General features: G+C 46.6%; 1 protein-coding gene across 1 annotated transcript in view; it reads right to left on the bottom strand.

The window, feature by feature from the left end:
- The window catches only part of PAK3 (p21 (RAC1) activated kinase 3), a 242,280-nt gene that overhangs the window by 182,469 nt on the left and 41,706 nt on the right, over window positions 1-18,105 (bottom strand). The window contains exon 2 of the mRNA XM_045995443.1: window positions 14,519-14,614. The gene's annotated coding sequence lies outside the window, so the exon portion shown is untranslated. The remainder of the gene's footprint in view (window positions 1-14,518; window positions 14,615-18,105) is intronic.

Below are 18,105 nucleotides of genomic sequence, written 5' to 3'. Positions count from 1 at the left end.
TCATAGGGGTAGGAACCTGTGCTGTGCGATAAGCCCCAGTGTTTCCTTTAATCTGGTTCTGACATCACTAATCGCCCATGCAGTTTGCCTGTGCCTTTTCCCACTGCCTTCCAATGCCACCTATTGAATGGAAACAAAACATTCCTTTTTCCATCCTCCTATATCTCCTACAGCTGCAAAACGAAGCCTTGAATGGTATACACACCGTGCCATGTTCTGCACACAGCTTCATCTGACAAGTGGGCTACAGCCCCTGGAATTGCAGAGGCGAGGAGCCTGGGCAGATAGTGGGGAAAGGACACCAGGATTACAGCAGATCAATGAAGGTGAAGGCCACATCTCTCCGTTGGTCTGGCCACTAAGTTTCTCTTGGGAAGGCTGACTGCTTTCTCCTAACCAGACTGTTCTCAAATTCTCTTGGCTCAGAAAGCCGGCTGCTGAGGTGAGCAGCTGTAGCAAGCTGGGGCTGCCGTGGACAAGAGGGTAATGTGCAGATGCGGAGCAAAAGCGAAGCTAATCCCATGAGCCGGCAGGCTTTTGCATTTCCTCAAAGAATCTGGGTCAGTCCAACCAGTCAGTTTAACTGCTTCCATGGATCTGTTTCTGTTGGCATCGGGTAGCAGACCAAGGGGAAAGCCCGGCAGGTCTGCAAGGGAACTGAGCAACAGTTCATGATATCTTGCTGGGCTTAGAGCAAAACTGTTTCCCCAGCACAAAACAGGCGTGGTGCCCAGTGCTCCTGCACCACCTTCTGCCCAAACATCTGTTCCCTGCAGCCCAAGAAAGCTTTATCTGAGAAGGCTCCAACAGAAGAGGCTGAGTCCACACTTGGATGTGTTGGTGCATCTATTCTGGAAGAAAGGTGAAGGCAGGAAGGGGATCATTTGGCTTCAAAGCTGCTTTGTAAATGCCTGACAAATTGACTCGCTTTTAGCTGGTATTGATATTCTTTAATATTCGAGGGAACGAGCCTGCTCCAATGGATTGCTTTAACAGATGCATCTTTGCAGTTAGTCAATGGCAAAATATTTGTGAGCGGTTAGTGACTTTCCTCTTTGCAGGCACTCGTGATGTGCCAAATGAGATCATTCCCTCTGGCCTGGGACTCGACAATGTTCTGAAGTGTGTTCATCTTGATTGGGAGCTAAAGAAGACTCTCATCACCAAGGCCCAAATGGAAGGTACTTGTATCCCTGGACAGCTGTTAGAAAAGCCCTTAAATTTGGACACTGTGGGCACTGCCATTGAGGCTTCTAATCATCTGTCATCAGAGAACTCTGTGTCTTATTGCAGATTTCTGTCCCTGCCAGTAAGACAGAATGTGCTTAAATTTATCAAGTATGTGAGAATTGCACAGATCTCAAGTTTTCTCATGAAAAGGCCAGCTTTGGGAAATGTTTTCATCGAATATGATGTTTCACATAGTTTAACTCAAGCTAACAAAGGGATTGTCTTTCACATTAAAATTATTTTTAAAATTGGCTAATATTCTCTCCAGCCATCACTTTTCACTTTCTAGTTATTTTATACATATATTCAATATATGTACAGATACACATTTTGCACATTTTTTGAAAGAGTTATTTATTTATCTGAGAGAGAAAGAGCATGCAAAAACGTGCGCAAGCAGGAGGGGTAGAGGGTGAGGGAGAGAACTGAGCTTAGAGCCTGATGCAGGGCTCAATCCCACAACCCTGAGATCACAACCTGAGCCAAAACCAAGAGTGGGATGCTTAACTGACCACATCACCCAGCTCCCCACACACTGATGCAGTTTAAAACATATACATATATACTCACACACACATTTGCACATTTCAGGCTCCATCAACCCTAACTCAGGTTTATATGTAGTAGAGGAATTCAGACATTTATTAATTCAAGTATCTCCACTCTGAACCTGATCTTCCAGCATCTGACAGCCCTATGACTCCCCTCTCCCCATCACCCTGCTCTAATTTAATCCTCCAAACACACAGATCCCCTGCGTTCAGAATAAAAGCCCCCAATCCTTCACTTGGCATTCAAAGCCCTTGCCACAACCTGGTCCAGAAGATTAGCTCCACCAATTCCAGGCTTACACCCAGTTCTCCAGGCAAACCATCTCATTTGTTATTCTGTATATATTCTATATATTCTGTATATTCAGCAAGGTAGTCCCTGATGCTTTGGAGTGCTTGCTACGAACCAGCCATTGCGCTAGCTACTTCATATCATTATCTTGTTTACTCCTTCCCATAACTCGACGACACAGATTACTTGCATTTTCCAAGTAGAGAAAATAGAGGCGGAGAGATGTAACTTACCCAAGGTCAGGGTCAAGCAGTTGGCAAGAAGTTGCACTCCAGATTATGTCCCCTTCACTAGGCCTGTCTAAATATATTTTGTGGAATGTGTCCGGCGTTTTTGTTCCTCTGTTCATGGCAATGTGGCCACAGGCCTCTTTCCTCCTCCACTGGCCCTGCTTGCTGGGATCTTGTCCAGCTCAAATAGCACCTCCTCCATAAAGCCTCCCCTGACTTCCCAGTGCTAAAATTCATTCCTTCCAGCTCAGGGTTCTCATGGCATGGGCTCTAGTGCTTATACTCCGCTTTATTATTGTAGTTACTTATATGCCTGTCCTCCTCCTACTCACCTCTGTCCTGTCTTCCAGGGAACGGGACTCACTATTATTGTGGCCCTGTAATGCAGAAGCCAAAAGAGTGCCAGTCAGGTGTATCGCCAGGGAGGTGGCAGAGGTGGGGGAAAGGGTTGGTCATCTCTGAGCTCCCTCCAAGCCCGGAGGTTCTATGAACTTGTATGGTGGGTCCCCAAAGGGCAAGGACACACCCTCCATAGCAGCAAGCAGAGAAGCTATCAGGACTCTGGAACTGCTGAGTTGGCAAAACTCGGAAGCACATGCAGGTGGACTGGAGCTGGTTACACTCGCCCTCCTGGTCTGTGTCTATTTGTCACTGTCATGTGTGTTGCAAGGTGACACTGCTTTGCAGATGTGGCTTGGGAGCTGTGGGCCTCGTCCTATTTGCTTTCTATGAAGACGACCCTCAGTGACTTGCCAGCTAATGCTCTGAAAGCATATTGATGTCCGTACCACTTGATTTGCCTTTCTGTCTAGACCAGTGGTTTTCAAACTTACAAGTGCATCGGGATCACCAAGAGGGCGTGATAAGGTGCACCTTACTGGGCCCTGGCCCCAGGATGTCCAGGGTAAGACCTGAGAATTGGCACTTCTAACAGGTGCACAGTGAGGCTGGAGCTGCAGGTCCCAGGGCCACATAAAGAGCCACTATCCAGGGGCGCCTGGGTGGCTCAGTGGGTTAAAGCCTCTGCCTTCGGCTCAGGTCATGATCCCGGGGTCCTGGGATCGAGCCCCACATTGGGCTCTCTGCTCCACGGGGAGCCTGCTTCCTCCTCTCTCTCTGCCTGCCTCTCTGCCTACTTGTGATTTCTCTCTGTCAAATAAATAAAATATTTTTTTAAAAAAGAGCCACTATCCAGACAGTGGCTCCACTCTCTGAGTGCTGCCCGAGGAATCTGGGGGCCCAGTGGGGGTGGGATGGGGGGTGGGGGGAAGCTCTGAACTGGGAGCCTAACGGTCAGGGTTGCACAGCATCTGCCAGGCTCTAATGAGCTGTGTGACCTTTGGCGAGTCTCAGCATAGCTCTGGATCTCTAGTTTCCTCCCTGGCACAAGGATAAGGTGAAGCTGGTGACAGCTACCCTGGGTATTTCTAGAATTCAATGTTGGTCTGTCACTCTTGTCCCTGGCCCAGTCTTTCAAGCTGGGAAGGTAGATACTGCCACAGCGCCTCTTCAAACAACCAAGGGCCCACTCCTGCCCAGCACCACTCTAAGGTGGAGTGACCCACTTGTGTGAGGTTCTCCTTCTCCAGCCACCCTTGCGTGGAGAGCCTGAAGAATGAAGTTGATGCCGTCCCTCTTGGAAACCCAAACCTGCCACACCGGAGCATGTGCAGCTTGAATTTAAAAGGCACTTGAGGGCAGAGAGAAGGATCCAGAATCCCAGTGTGGGTCTCCTGCACAGAAGTGGTTCTTCCCACTTACTGTGCAGCTTTGAGTAAGTTAACATCTCTCAGGCTCCCTTAGCCAACTTTTAAATGAAACAACAGTACTTACTTCATGGGCTTGTGGTGAGGGCTGAAAGAAAGAACATGCCCAAGGAACATACCAGAGTGCCTGGCACGTCCTAAGTGCTCCAAATGGTAAGTGCTGATTCTAAAAGGAAGGTGACAGTCCTTCTATAACACTAGACAAGAAGGAACAAGTGAACTAGTGAACTAGTGGCCGTAGGTCTCCTTTCTTTATATCCAGCACCCCCCCACCCCCTTTGGTACACAGCAATAGTAGTAACGCCTTACAGGTATGCAATGTCTTGCACTTTGTAGGATCCTATCCGCTAAGTCTTCTCGTCCAGTCTTTGTAACACTGGAAGGACAGGCCAACATACATGTGCGGACCTCCTGCTGGCTTGAAATGTTGCCCAAACACGAGCACTGTCTACCAGCCTCCCCCGGCACCCAAGCTGGCCTTCCCCGTGTGCATTTCTGCTTCTGCACAGTTGGAAGCAGCCTGGCCGTGGCTACAAGCTGAGGAGTCTCCAGGAAACCCCTCTGGTATTGGTCTGTCTTCTGCAGGCACACATCAGACCAGGGGCCTGTTTCCCACGCACCATCCCTGCCTGTGTTCTGCTCAGTGCGTATGTTCCCAGGCCCCAAACATCCAAATGACATGAACGGAATGACTCGGGGACATTCAATAATAAACATACACCGAACCAGAATGAGGTTCTGGATTTTTCATCAGTCCCACTTATTACTCCAAGAAAAATCAGCCCACCCCTCTCTGCTACCAATTATGCCTCTCATTAAGATGACATCGTAGAGATGTCTCAGGCTGTGGTATGATTGCCACACTCAGCATTAATTAGAGTTCTGTGATTGGAGACGAGTGAAGCACAGGAGACTCAGAGCCTTATTATGGGCCTTACTAATAATTTGGTTCCTCACCAGAAATTGGACAGGTATTCTAGATGCCAGCAATTGCCCTTCCTTGCTCTTCCCTTCCCTTCAGGTTTCTATCCTCTGTGACTCTGCTGGAAACCTCCATTTGATGTCTATTTTTTAACTCCCCTGACTTTTGCCCTGTGGGCCACTTTCTTTCTGTTATCTTTAGAGACCCCAGAAGGAGGCACACTGACCTTGCTCACTCTGCTTTAGCTCCAACGGGTTTCCCACTGTTCCTTAAAACCAGTCAGGCCGTAGGGCCTTTGCACTGGCCACTCCCTCTGACTGATGCACTCCTTGGAGCTCTTGCTCCCTCTCTTCTTTAAAGTCTTTTCTTCAAATGACCATTTTAAAGCTGCTCCTCTCCTCCTCCCTCTCTGCTGTTTCCTGCTTTCTTTTTCTTCATAGAACTCCCTGCCTTCTAATACATGATAAAATTAACTGATTGCCTTATTTATTATCTCCCATCCCTCTTTCTCTCTCTCCCTCTTTCCTTCCCAAAAGGTAAACCCAAGGAAGGGAGGGATATTTTTAACTTTTCATTTTGAAATAATTTTGTTAAATAATTTTTCTTTCTGGAGGATGAAGTGATGATCTTTTCATTTCTTTGCAGCTTCTATCACAAAACTGAATGTTTAGAGCTTATATTTTTCTAATACTTCAAAAGCAGGCTCCTTGCAAATTCTTTAATAAGAAGAATCAGGAATAATACATAACTATTAGGCCTAAATGACAGAGGAGGACCCTGAGATTCAGGAAGTGTAGCAGAGACTGTCAATGTCCTACACTTATCCTTCTGGCATTTATTATTTCTGTGCCTGCCAACTTGCTTTCAAATATCCTGAAACACTTTTAGACCTTAAAGAAAAATTGTAAACCCAACCCAGAGTTGCTCTATCCCCTTTACCCGACTTCCCCTCATATTAACAACTTACATAATAGTGAGAAAACTATTGGGGTGCCTGGCTGGCTCAGTCGGTGGAGTGTCCGATTCTTGCTTTCAGCCCAGACCATGATCTCAGGATTGTGAGATTGAGCTCCATGTCAGGTTCCATGCTCAGCACAGAGTCTGCTTGGGGATTCTCTCCCTCTGCCCCTCCTGTGCTCGCTCACTCTCTCTCCCTCAAAATAAATAAATAAAATCTTTCAAAAATAATGGTAAAAGTATAAAAGCCAGGAAATTAATAGTGATATAACATTATAAAATAATGCGCAGAGCTTTTTCAAATGTCCCCCATTTCCTCACTAGTGTCCTTCTGCTATGCCACGATCCAATTCAGGAGTACAGATTGTATTTGTTTCCATGTCTCCTTAGCTTCCTCTAATCTACGACAGTTCCTCAGGCTTTGTCTTCCATAACCTTGACAATTTGACAACTCCAGGCCAATTATGTGATTGTTTCCTTTAACGAAAGTTTGTCTGCTATTATCGCATGGTGAGATTAAGACTGTGTGTTAGGGGGCACCTGGGTGGCTCGGTTAGTTGGGTGGCTGCAATGTTTTTTTACTTGAAAAAATACTACCCTCCCTTCCTGCTAGAAATGGAACATTTGTAACCACACCAAATTCCTATTTTGAAAACTATTCCCCAGCGTGATGGCATTTAGATGTGATGCCTTTGGGAGGTGACCAGCTCATGAGACTGGAGCCCTCACGAATGGGGTCAGTGCCCTTAGAGGAGAGACTCCACAGAATTTCTTTGCCCCCTCTTGCCATGTGATGCTATAGTGAGAAGATGACCATCTACAAACGAGGGAGAAGTCCTCATCTGACACTGAGTATCTATCAGGTCTATCTTGGACCTTTCCAGCCTCCACAGCGGCAAAACATACATTTCTGTTGTTTCTAAGCACTCCCAGTCTCTGGTGTTCTGTTATAGGAGTAGGAACCGACTAGGACACGGCCCCAATAAAACCCATTACTTTACATAGGTAAGTCAGGGGCTCAGGCCACGGGCTCTGAAGCCAGACTGCTCGCATTCACAATCTGGCTCTGCCACTTTGCCACCAGGCAACAATGAACAAATCCCTTAACCTCTCTGGGCCTCAATTTTCTCATCTATAAAGTGGAGATACTATTAACAGTAACATGCTTGGGTCTTGTCTGAGGGTTGATGCAGACAGAATACACGTGAGGAGCTTGGAGCAGTATCCGGAATATATTAAGCCCTTACTAGGCATTATGCAAATTTCTGTACCTTCCAGAACACTATCCAATAAATCATCTCAGGATACTCGAAGCAATCCCTTAGGGGCAGAAACTATTACTTTCATTGACTGATAAGGAAATCAAGGCGTAGAGAATTAGAAGGATTTATCTAAGGTCTCCCAGCTAGCAAGTGAGAGAGCTTGACAGAGCAGTGATTCATATGCGTCCTGGTTTAGTGCTGTTCCCGTACTCCCTGAGCCATACAGCACTGTCTCCTCAAATACCAGCAGTCACAGAACAAGAATTTGGGCTTTAGTTCATCTCTGAGCATCACATGCTTCTTGATACCAGACAGGGTCTGGGGCGCAGTCAAGCTTCTACGATCTTACAGTACAAACGAGACAGGCAGCCCTAACTTAACCCAAGAAGTACTCCTTGAACAACGGGCGTGCTGACAATCATGAGGCGGCTCCCACCTTTTGATACAGGGCTTCTGGAATGGTTGTTTGGACAGTGGGGGCTGTTTTCCAAGAGAAATAACCCTGGAAGCAGGAGTAAACAGCCAAGTCAGCCTACCAGATGTACTGAGAACAGAGCACTGTTACAGATCCAGAGGCTTCTCCACAGGTCTCACAGAGGCGAGGAGAGAAGAGAATGAAACACAGCCAAAGAGGCAGGCAAAGGCTGGATACTGCCAGACCCTGATGGCCTAGGAAGAAAGCTGGATTAAATTCTCCACATGATAGGAAGCCTCTGGAGGCTTTGAAGCCACAGTGTGAGATTATCTGTCTACGTTTCTCAGAGAGGTGCTGTCATAGAGACCCATGAAGAATGTGATTCTGCAGTCACACAGAATCGGGCTTGAGTCTCAACTCTTCCCCTGCGTGGCTTGAATCTCTCCTATTCACTGGCGACAGGAGTAGTATTCACCTCACCGGGCTGCTGTGAGAACTACGACTGACATGGCATGCAAAGTGCTTAGCTCAGTACCTGGCCCAGAGTTGGTGCTTGGTCTGTGTTAGCTGCAATCAGGAGGAGGAGGAGGAAGAGGAGGAGGAATTGTAATATTTAGTACAGTTGCAACTTTGAGAAAACATACAAGATGTGGCTCAGATCGGTATGAGGTCAATGCTGGTTGAAGTCAACTTTTTGGACTCTTAAGACTGAACTCGATGGTGTTGTCTCTGAGGACCAGGTGAGGAGATGGAAAAGGTCTGCCTGGGGTTGCTGCCAATTCACTGCAGGGGTTTCCCTGTGTCTTCCTTCAAGTCCAGGACATGAACCTGCCACCAGCCACAGCCCCTCACCGAGCTGTGTCTGGGTATAAAGCACGGTGGCAAGGGAGGCATGGAAAAGGAAGCATTCTCTCTTCACTCTTTGTCTCAATTCCCAGAGTCCCCGGAGGTTCCTTCATCCAAAAGCTGCCAAGTGCCTTCTGTGTGTTCACGCAGGGCTGGGCCATGCCATCTCTTCCTGACAACAGCAGAGTTGCTGGCCCCAGGGGGAAGCCCCACTGGGCTGACCTGTCACCTGACACTATGTGAGTTACACACCACACAGGGACTGGGATGAGATGAGCAAGGTGCCAAGGCCACTGGGCAATGCACAGGCAGGGGCTTCTCCTCCCCAGACTTTGGTTTTGCTGCTCCTTGGGCTGAGCTCCAAGAGGCTATGAATGCGCCTGACAGACCACACCCAGGGAACAGCCATGACACAATGTGCCCTAACCCTCCCGAGCTCTGTGGTCTTGTCTGGCCACACACCGTTCTCAGCTCCAAAGCCTGTCCTCTCCCCAGAAGAGATGACTACAGAGACATTGCATGCCCTCTTGGCAGAGGGAGTCTGGCCCTGTGGTGAGCTTGATGCACCAGTAGTGGGGCGGGAATGAGGGGAGCTGAAGGCAGGGTGCTCCACCATTCACCTGCCACACCAACCTGCAACTCAACTCTGATATTTATTTACTCCCACAGCCATCTGAAATCATTTGATCATGCGCTGACTCAACAATACTTAGCAAATGCCTACTCTGTGCTGAGCACTGTGGGAGGTGAGGGGGATGCCCCACACCAAGTCCCTGCCCTCAACCGCTCACCTCCTAATTCGAGAGCATGGGCCATTCTCATTAGAATATGATTTCTCCCATCCGCCAAATTAAAAAAACCTTCTCTCAAGGCGAATCTCCCCTCAGATACTGCTTCTGCCTCATCTTTGTCCTCCATTTAGTACTAAAATGTTGGGGCAATTGTTTATACCCATTGTCTCCCAATTCTCTCTTTCTTTTTCCTCTTGAACTCACTTTCATTACTATTCTGACCAAGATCACCAAGTGACATACATGTTCCAAAATCCAGTGGTTAGTTCTCCATCCTCATCTTACTCGAGCTTCTTGGCTATGCCTGAATGAAGTCACCACTCGCTCTTCCTTAAATCAATTTCTTCTCTTGGCTCCAAGGAAACCACTTTCTATTGGTTTTCTTCCTTCTGCTCTGGCTGTTTCTGCTCAGTCCCCTTTGCTTATTGCTCTGTAACTCAGCCTCTAATCTCTGGAGTGCTTTAGGTCTCAGTCCCTGGGCTTCTGCTCTTTTCTACCTGAGCTTACCATCTAGGAGATTTTATCCAATCTCATGGCTTCCAAAGTTCTATCTCCAGGCCAGACCTTTCCTATATACTCCAGGATTGTACATCTACCTCTTTACTTGACATCTCCAGCTGAAGAAGGGCTAATGGGTACTTCACACTTACCAAGTTCAAAACTAAGCCCTTGACATCTCCTCCTGAAACCAATTCTTCCCACTGTCCTACCCATCTCAGTGTAATGGCACTCCATTCTTCTGGATGCGCAGTCCTCCTTGAATGTGTGCTGTGTCTTGTGCCCAAAACACACTCTGTCAGCAAATTCTGTGTATCCTAACCTACAAAGTACACCCAGATTTGGACCATTTCTCTTGTGTTCTGCTGTTTCTACCATCCTTCTCTAAGCCACCATCGCCTCTCACTTAGATCACTGCGGTGACCTCCTAGCTGGTTTTGTTCCTGCCACCATTTCCCCACTTGAGTTCCCTATGGCAGGTATAGTGAACCTCTTAAAATCTCAGTCAGATTATTCTACTCTCTGCTAGAAAATCCTCAGTGATAACCCTTCTTACTCAGAGTAAAAGCCAAAGCACTTACAATAACCTTGAAGGCTCCACATTATCTGCTCCCTTCTATTACTTCTCTGAATGTATCTCCTACCACTATGTGCCCCTTGTTTGCAACTCTCCAGCCAAGCTGCCCCCCTCACTGTCCCTCAAACACACCCGGTATAATCCAGCCCCAGGGCCTTTGCACTTTCTCTTCTTTTTTTTAATTTTATTTATTTATTTGACAGAGAGAGATCACAAGTAGACAGAGAGGCAGGCAGAGGGAGAGGGGGAAGCAGGCTCCCTGCTGAGCAGAGAGCCAGATGTGGGGCTCGATTCCAGGGCCTTGAGACCATGACCTGAGCCAAAGGCAGAGGCTTAACCCACTGAGCCACCCAGGTGCCCCATACTTCCTCTTCTATGCCTTGAACACTCTATATTCAGATAGCTGCAGATCTGGATCTCTCACTTCTTTCAAATCTTTACTCCAGATTCACCATTCCAGTCCACTCTATCAAAACCTTTTCTCCCTCTCCTGCCCCCCTAAAATTTTATCTCCATTTTATGCCTTTATTTTTTTCTCCTTAGCACTTATCATAATCCAACATAACATATATCTTGGTCTGCCCAGGCTGCCATAACAAAATACCATTGACTAGGAGGCAGAAATTTATTTCTCACAGTTCTGGAGGTCAGGAAGTCCAAGTTCAAGGTGCTGGCGAGGTAGATTTCATTCTAAGGTCTCCTCTCTTGTCTTATAGGTAGTTGCCATCTTGCTGTGTGCTCACAGGAACTGTGTGTGTGTGTGTGTGTGTGTGTGTGTGTGTGTGTGTGTGTGGCAAGGAGGTGGAATGGGGGGGAGAGTAAGCTCTGTGGTCTCTCTTCCTATAAGGGTACTAATCTCATCAGACCAGGGTCTTATTCTCATGAGCTCATCTAACCCTAGTCACCTCTCAAAGGCCCATCTTCAAATACCATCACATTGAAGGGTAGGGTTGAAAAATATGAATTTGGCATGAGGGGGAGATACATTCAATCCATAATACTATACACACACACACAGAGTTTCATATATATATATATATATATATATGAAAAAAATATATATATTATATATATATTTATACAGCTTGATACACATATATATATACACATATATATATCAAGCTGTATAAATATGTATAGTTGCTGATCTTATTTATTGTTTGCCTTCCCCACTAGAATGGAAGTTTCATAAAAGGTTAGAATTTATGTTTTTTTGTGTTCACAATTTTAATCCTTGTGTTTCAAGTAGAGCCAAGCACATGGTAGGAGCTCAATAAATACTTATTAAATGAATGAGTGAAAAGAATTACATCTGGTGATAAGTACCAGGAAGAAAATCAACAAGCCCATAAATTAGAACAGAGCCTGCCAACCTTGCCCACACATTACAATTACCGGGGGAACATTTAAAAATACAGATGACCTGGGCCTTGTCCCCAGAGATTCTGATTTCCTTGGCCTAGAAGGAGCCTGGCCATTTTTTAACCTTCTCTGGGTGATTCTTAAGGTGAAGTGAGGGCTGAGAACAAAAGAGTTTGAGATTAACAAGGGGGCACAGCATGTGAACCAATGGGAAGCTACTTGAGATAGGGTGTGCAGGGAAAGCCTAGGTGAATGATCCCATTCTGAGATGGTATCATCTAAGTGGAAACCTGAAGGGCAAGAGGAATCCCAGGGAAGCTGGGGCATGGGTGGGATCCAATTCCTGGGGGCAGACAGAATGAGAACAAAGGCACCAAAGCAGGAATGAGCTTGGCATGTTCTCACACCAGAAGACCAATGTGGATGGTGCAGAGTGGGCAAGGGGAAGAGTGCAACAAGATGAGTTTGGAAATGTGCAGGGGGCCAGATTATACAGGGCCATGCAGACCACAGGAAGGAGGCTGGACTTGATGCTACATGAAACGGGAGCCACTGAAGGGTCTTGAGGAGGGGAATGATGTAATCTCACTTCATTACTTTCTAGAGACTGCTCTTGCTGCTACGTGGACAGCATGGGTGAAAGTAAGGAAATGACTAGAAGACTACATTGTGGTAGTCTAAGGGGGACTTGGTGGTGGCCTGAACTAGGCTCATGTCCGATATCCTTTTCTGTGCAGACAGTGGAAGCCTGGGATTGGTACACAAGACCAGTTTGCTCAAATGAATGCACACCCCAGGCCGCTGTTTTCTGGAAAACTTTCCAAAACAAAGATACTGTGATCAGTGGCTCAGTGGTTGGAACATGTATGCTGTGGTGTGCCCTAGGGAAAAGGTCCCATTGATCAGTTAATGGGAAAAATGTTTTCAAACTAGAAAACAATACCATGATCAAGGGGCTTAGAAAAAAGTGAGGGCAACATTGACTCCTCTAAATGTTCAAGAGCTCCCTAGTCCCCAGCACTGGGTCTTTTCTGCTTCCTACGCAGAGGGAAAGAGAGACAGGAAGACAGAGAAACAGAGAGAGAAAGAACTCTCCTCTTGAGGGAACTTAGAAATTAGAGGAAGGGATCAAGACATGAACACAAATAGAAATAACATAAGGCATAATGAGCTAAGTATCCAAGGGGTACTTGATATAAATATATTTGATAAGTGCCCTCAGTTATTTAGTCCTCAATTAATGCTGAACATTGCTTTGGATGGTTTATGTATGTTCTCACTTCATCTCCACGACCCTGTGGAGTAAGCCATATGGTCACCCATAATGGTGATGATGATGATGACAGATGACAGCAGCTAACAGGAAGTGCTTCCTATTGGCCAGGCATTGGGTTTAGTGCTCCGAAATCTCTTCCACGGGAATATCTTCATTCTCTATGTGAGGGGAACTAGGCCCAGCAAGGGTAAGTGACGTATCCATGATCACAGAGCTGGGCAGGTACAGCTTTGATATTGAAATGCATCTTTGCTGTCTAGCCCAAGATCAGAAAGTATTCTAGTAGTTTGTAAGAGGCTGATCCTATCTTGTTCTAAGAGGTGCACGTGTGCAGGGAAGGAGACCCCCCCCCCATGGAAGAGGACAGGTGTGAAGATGAGAAAGGAGGGGCCTACTGAGGCTCAGTATATGGCCCTACTGGCCAGAGCTTGTGTGTGATGGGGAATAATGGCTCAATGACAAGGCAGTTCTTCCGTTTTTGGCTTTTAGCTACCTCACCTGTGCCAGTCAGGGGAGGAACCTCCCATCAAGCCTGTCTGTCACTCAGGGTTTGATCTTGGGGTGTCTCGGTCCTCTTGAGGCCCCTGAGAGCTCCAACAGGTTTAACTCCACTCCAAGGGAGGACAAGGTATAGATTTTCAAGCACAAACCAGCATGAGTAGGGAGTTGGAAACCCACTCTCTAGTTCTTCTCTCTTTAGTAGAAAGTATCCCATGGAATTTAGAACATTTACAAGTTCCGAAATAGATGGGGAATCCTGAGGACCCAGAAAACAGCACCCAATGCAACATCTCAAGCCAGCAAAGAAAGCTGATGTTGGGGTGTCTCGGTCCTTATAACAGGCTTTTAATAGGCAACTCAGCTTATAACAGCGAAAATCTGCCAACAATGTAAATGTCCATCAATATAGGATTGATGAGGTAAATTAGGAAAAATCTCCAGAAAAGAACACTAGGTTGTCATTAAAAAGGATGAAGTCAAACTATATGGTTTGACAGGGAAAGATGTTTCTAAAAGATTGTAAGTGAAAAAAGCAGGTCATGCAACATTCTCTATAGTACGATCTCATTTAAATCACAGATCTCTGTTTCTGTTTGCGCAAAATCGTTAACCACAGTTATCCGGTAGGGTGTTGGCACAAAGAATTACAGAGGGACTCACAGTCTAATTCGTACACCTTGGTGTGCCATTGACCTGTACAACAAGCCAATATTACTTTCATATCTGTGAAAAAAAAAGTACGAGTTTCCATTTTACAAACCAAAGTGTGCTGTCTTAGATCACCCCTTATCCACCCTGACTTTTGTAACCACAATAGATCTTGGATTCAGCAGTGCATCTGAAATCATTTCTCAGAACTTTCTCATGAATGGACTGAGACAAGATAGGACCATATTCACCAGATTATAACACAAGTCAAATGGATGGAAAATTGAAAGAATTTTACCCAAAGCATAGGTGACAACCAACAGAAAAGTTTCAAAAGGCCATGGGGCTTTTCCACGTTTGTTAATAACTTTGATGACACAGAAAATACACTTACCAAGTCTGAAGATGACCCAAAACTGGCAGGGATATCAAATACGTTGAAGAACAAAGCTGGGATTCAAAACGAGTTCAGATGGACTGGAATGCCAAGCTAAAATGAAAAAAAAAAGAAGAAGAAAAGAAAAAGAAAAACATGTAAGGTAAAGCAAAACTCCTCAATTAAAATTCTGAAAGTCCTTCCTGTGAAGTCAGAGTAAGGGAAGCATGGCTTGGCAGCAGCTCACATAAAAACAAGCAATTCCAAAAAGATCGAGGGGTTTGAGTTGGCCCACAGCATAATTCGAGCCAACAGTTAGTTTACCGTAGCTTAATTATTTAGCAGTTAAAAACAGAGCACAAGCTTAGGTTGTATTCATCCAAGTTTCTAGATTCCTGAATATTAATGTTGCCCTATGATCTCTGCTGTTCCCTCCTGAAGCCTCCTTTTCAGTTCCGGCAATACGTTTCAAGAGGGTTACTGAGAGAGTTGACCACCTCCAGAGGAGGGTCACAAGAGTGATGGAAGGATTGGAAACCATTCCAGAACAGGAGTGGGTCTTGAAAGGACCAGACATACGGGGCCCGAAAAAGAGAAATGTCAGGGAATATATAGGATTCCCGGACGGCCTTCGCATCTCCAAAGTGTTTTCCTATGGGAAGTATGCATAGATTCTGGAACACTGAGGTGACAGAACTCAGGCTACTGCCACCTAGTGGTGGTGAGAAGGCAGACTTTCCATAAACCCATCAGGAGGCTTTCTGACCTTGACAGGGTCCTGCAGGAGGCTGAGCAGGCTGGTGGGGGCGGTGCAGAGAAGTCAAGGCTGGGTGAACAGATGCCCAAGGGCAGAATCACAGGAACCGAGTCCCTTTGCGCGCTAAGAGATCCCACTGCTTTCTCATACTCTCTGTGCCATCACCTCCATCCCGTGTTCCCCTCTGGACCAAAGAGCCTTCTCTCTGCAGTCTACAGAGTGGTAAAGACAACTCTGCAGGGACAGCTGGGACTGCCACCTCTTATTTAGTATCATCCAAGGCCTGTGGAGGCAAAACCCGCTGCTTAGGGGAGGGACGAATGGATGACGGAAGTCAGATTAAGAAACGCCTCTCCCTGGACAAGATCCTCCAATGCCTTTTCCATCTCTCTCCCTGCAAATGGCAGTCATCACGAAGGCCTACAAAGCCCTACACAACCACAGCTGCGAGCTCTCTGACCTCCTAACCTATTACCCTTCCCCTTGTTCACTCCACTCTTGCCACAGGGCTTTCTGGTTGTTTCTTAAATGCCAAGCATGATCCTAACTCCGGGACTTTGCTCTTGCTGTTTTGTCTGCCTGGACAACTCTTCCCTGACAGACTCACATGGCCCACTCCCTCACTTCCTTTGGGGTGGACTCAAAGATCACCTATAGGCCTTGCACGCTTCCCTCCCTCACTACCCCTCCCCATTTCAGAACTCTTTATCACCCCAGCTTTTTTTTTTTTTTTCCTGAAGATTTTTTATTTGAAAGAGAAAGAGCAAGCACAAGCAGTGGGGAGAAGCAGAGGGAGAGGGAGAAGCCGACTCCCTGCTGAGCAGGGAGCCCGATGTGGGGCTCGATCCCAGGACCGTAGGATCATGACCTGACCTGAAGGCAGACGCTTAACCAACTGAGTGCCCTAAGCATCCCCTTACCACCCCATCTTAAGGATTTTTTCCCATAGTACTTTACATCATGCAACATACTATTTTATAGTATGTTTATATACTATTTTTATTTTGCTCTTCTGTCTCCTTCTATGGGCCAATATGTTGCTTAAATGCAGGGATCCTGCCTGTACCATTGGTGTGGTTGGAAACCCTGCCCATGGAGCACTGGCCAGCCCAGAGGAGACACTCAGTGAAGGTTTCATGCAATGACTGCTGCATTCCCAGATCCCTGCCATTTTCTTCAGTCTTGGTTTTCTTGACAGGAGAAGTTTCCGATTTAAGACGTGGATCTCAAAGTAATAACAAGGACTGGTGTCTTAGCAGTAATGTGCCCTCATGATCTTACGTTTCTGGAGTTTCTGTCTGTGGCCATACTACATTGGCAATTACACAGCCTTAAAAGCTGGAGTGGCTGACATCCATCGTGGGCTTACTCTGTGCCAGGCATTGGGATAAGCACTGGACTTACATCCATTCATTTAATCCCCAAGGCAGCCCTAGTACTAATCCCTCATGGAAGACCAGGAAGCTGAGAAACTGTAGGTGATCTGACTTGCCAAAGGTAATGCAACTACTCTCAGGCAGATTCCCGAGTCCCCTGACTTCACTGTAAGATGGAAACAGATGATGATAATGGCAGCTAACACGTCTTTAGCACTCACCATATGAAAACATACCACCACCTGGGGTGCCTGGGTGGCTCAGTCGTTAGGCATCTGCCTTCAGCTCAGGTCATGATCCTGGGGTCCTGGGATCAAGCCCCACTTCGGGAGGGGGGGGGGGTCCCTGCTCAGCAGGGAATCTGCTTCTCCCTCTCCCTCTGCCCCTCCCCCTTGTTCATGCTTTCTTTCTCTCTCTAATAAATAAATAAAATTTTAAAAATAAATTAAAAAAATAAAACATATCATCAACCACAGGCTCAGAACAGGTCTCTGAGGTGGGAACTGTTGTCAGGGCCAGAAGCAGACTCCTCAACAAGCAGGGAGCCCGTTGCAGGGCCTGATCCCAGGACCCTGGGATCATGACCCTAGCCAAAGGCAGACGCCTAACCATCTGAGCCACCCAGGAGTCCCAAATCTTCTCTTTTTCAAAGGGCGCTCCTATGTATTATCTGGGTTTTAACTCACAGCAGCTCTGGGAGATAAGAAAGGCACATCGCATTTCTCTGTTTTACAGTGAAGGAAAGTGAGGGCCGGGAAGGTTAAATAAATTGTCTCAGGGCCGTGGAGCCCCACCCTCTGGACTCTGAGCCCTAGATTCTTTGCACCAGCCCATATCCACTCTACCTGAGGGCATCCGCTGGCTGGGAGCAATGCTAATAACACTCCTATAAAGACCTCGTCTTGATTCTATCACTGGAGCAAAAGCAATAAAGAACACCAAGAGGCAATATCCACGGTTGTGATGGGGAAGGCAGGTAAGTTCATATACTCTGTGGTGAGAAGTGCCTGGGGGTTATCAGATGGGTGCTGATGACTCTGTTAGTTTCTTTGTGAGGAGGGCACGGGGATTGAACTGAATGCTGGCTTCCGCGTGGGGCAGAGGAGCGCTACCCCAGCAGAAGAGAGAGGAGACTCGTAGGCAGCCTGGTGGCTCTGAGAGAGCACTGGGAGGCCAGAGAGCCGGGTTCAAGGTCCAGTTCTGCTCAGGCTAGCCTGTGACCTTGTGGCAAGTACTTGACCCCAGGCTGTACTTCCTCAATAGAAAAACATCCATTTTCAAGAGTTCACATTGCCCAATGGTCTGTAGATCTATGACAGATGTCCCAAACTGGTGATCCGCAGACCAAATCTGGGCCACAGACATATTCTCTTTGGCCTAAATAGCATTGGATTTTTTTTTTCTTTTTGATCTGGTGACCAACACGTTTATAACGTCGAAGGTTTTACATAAATGTTTGGAATCCCGGGCTT

The sequence above is a fragment of the Meles meles genome, chromosome X, assembly GCF_922984935.1.
Source record: "Meles meles chromosome X, mMelMel3.1 paternal haplotype, whole genome shotgun sequence".
In the NCBI taxonomy this organism is placed as follows: Eukaryota; Metazoa; Chordata; class Mammalia; order Carnivora; family Mustelidae; genus Meles; species Meles meles.
Note: the sequence above shows the minus strand (reverse complement) of the source record. Positions and strands in the feature narration are given on the sequence as shown.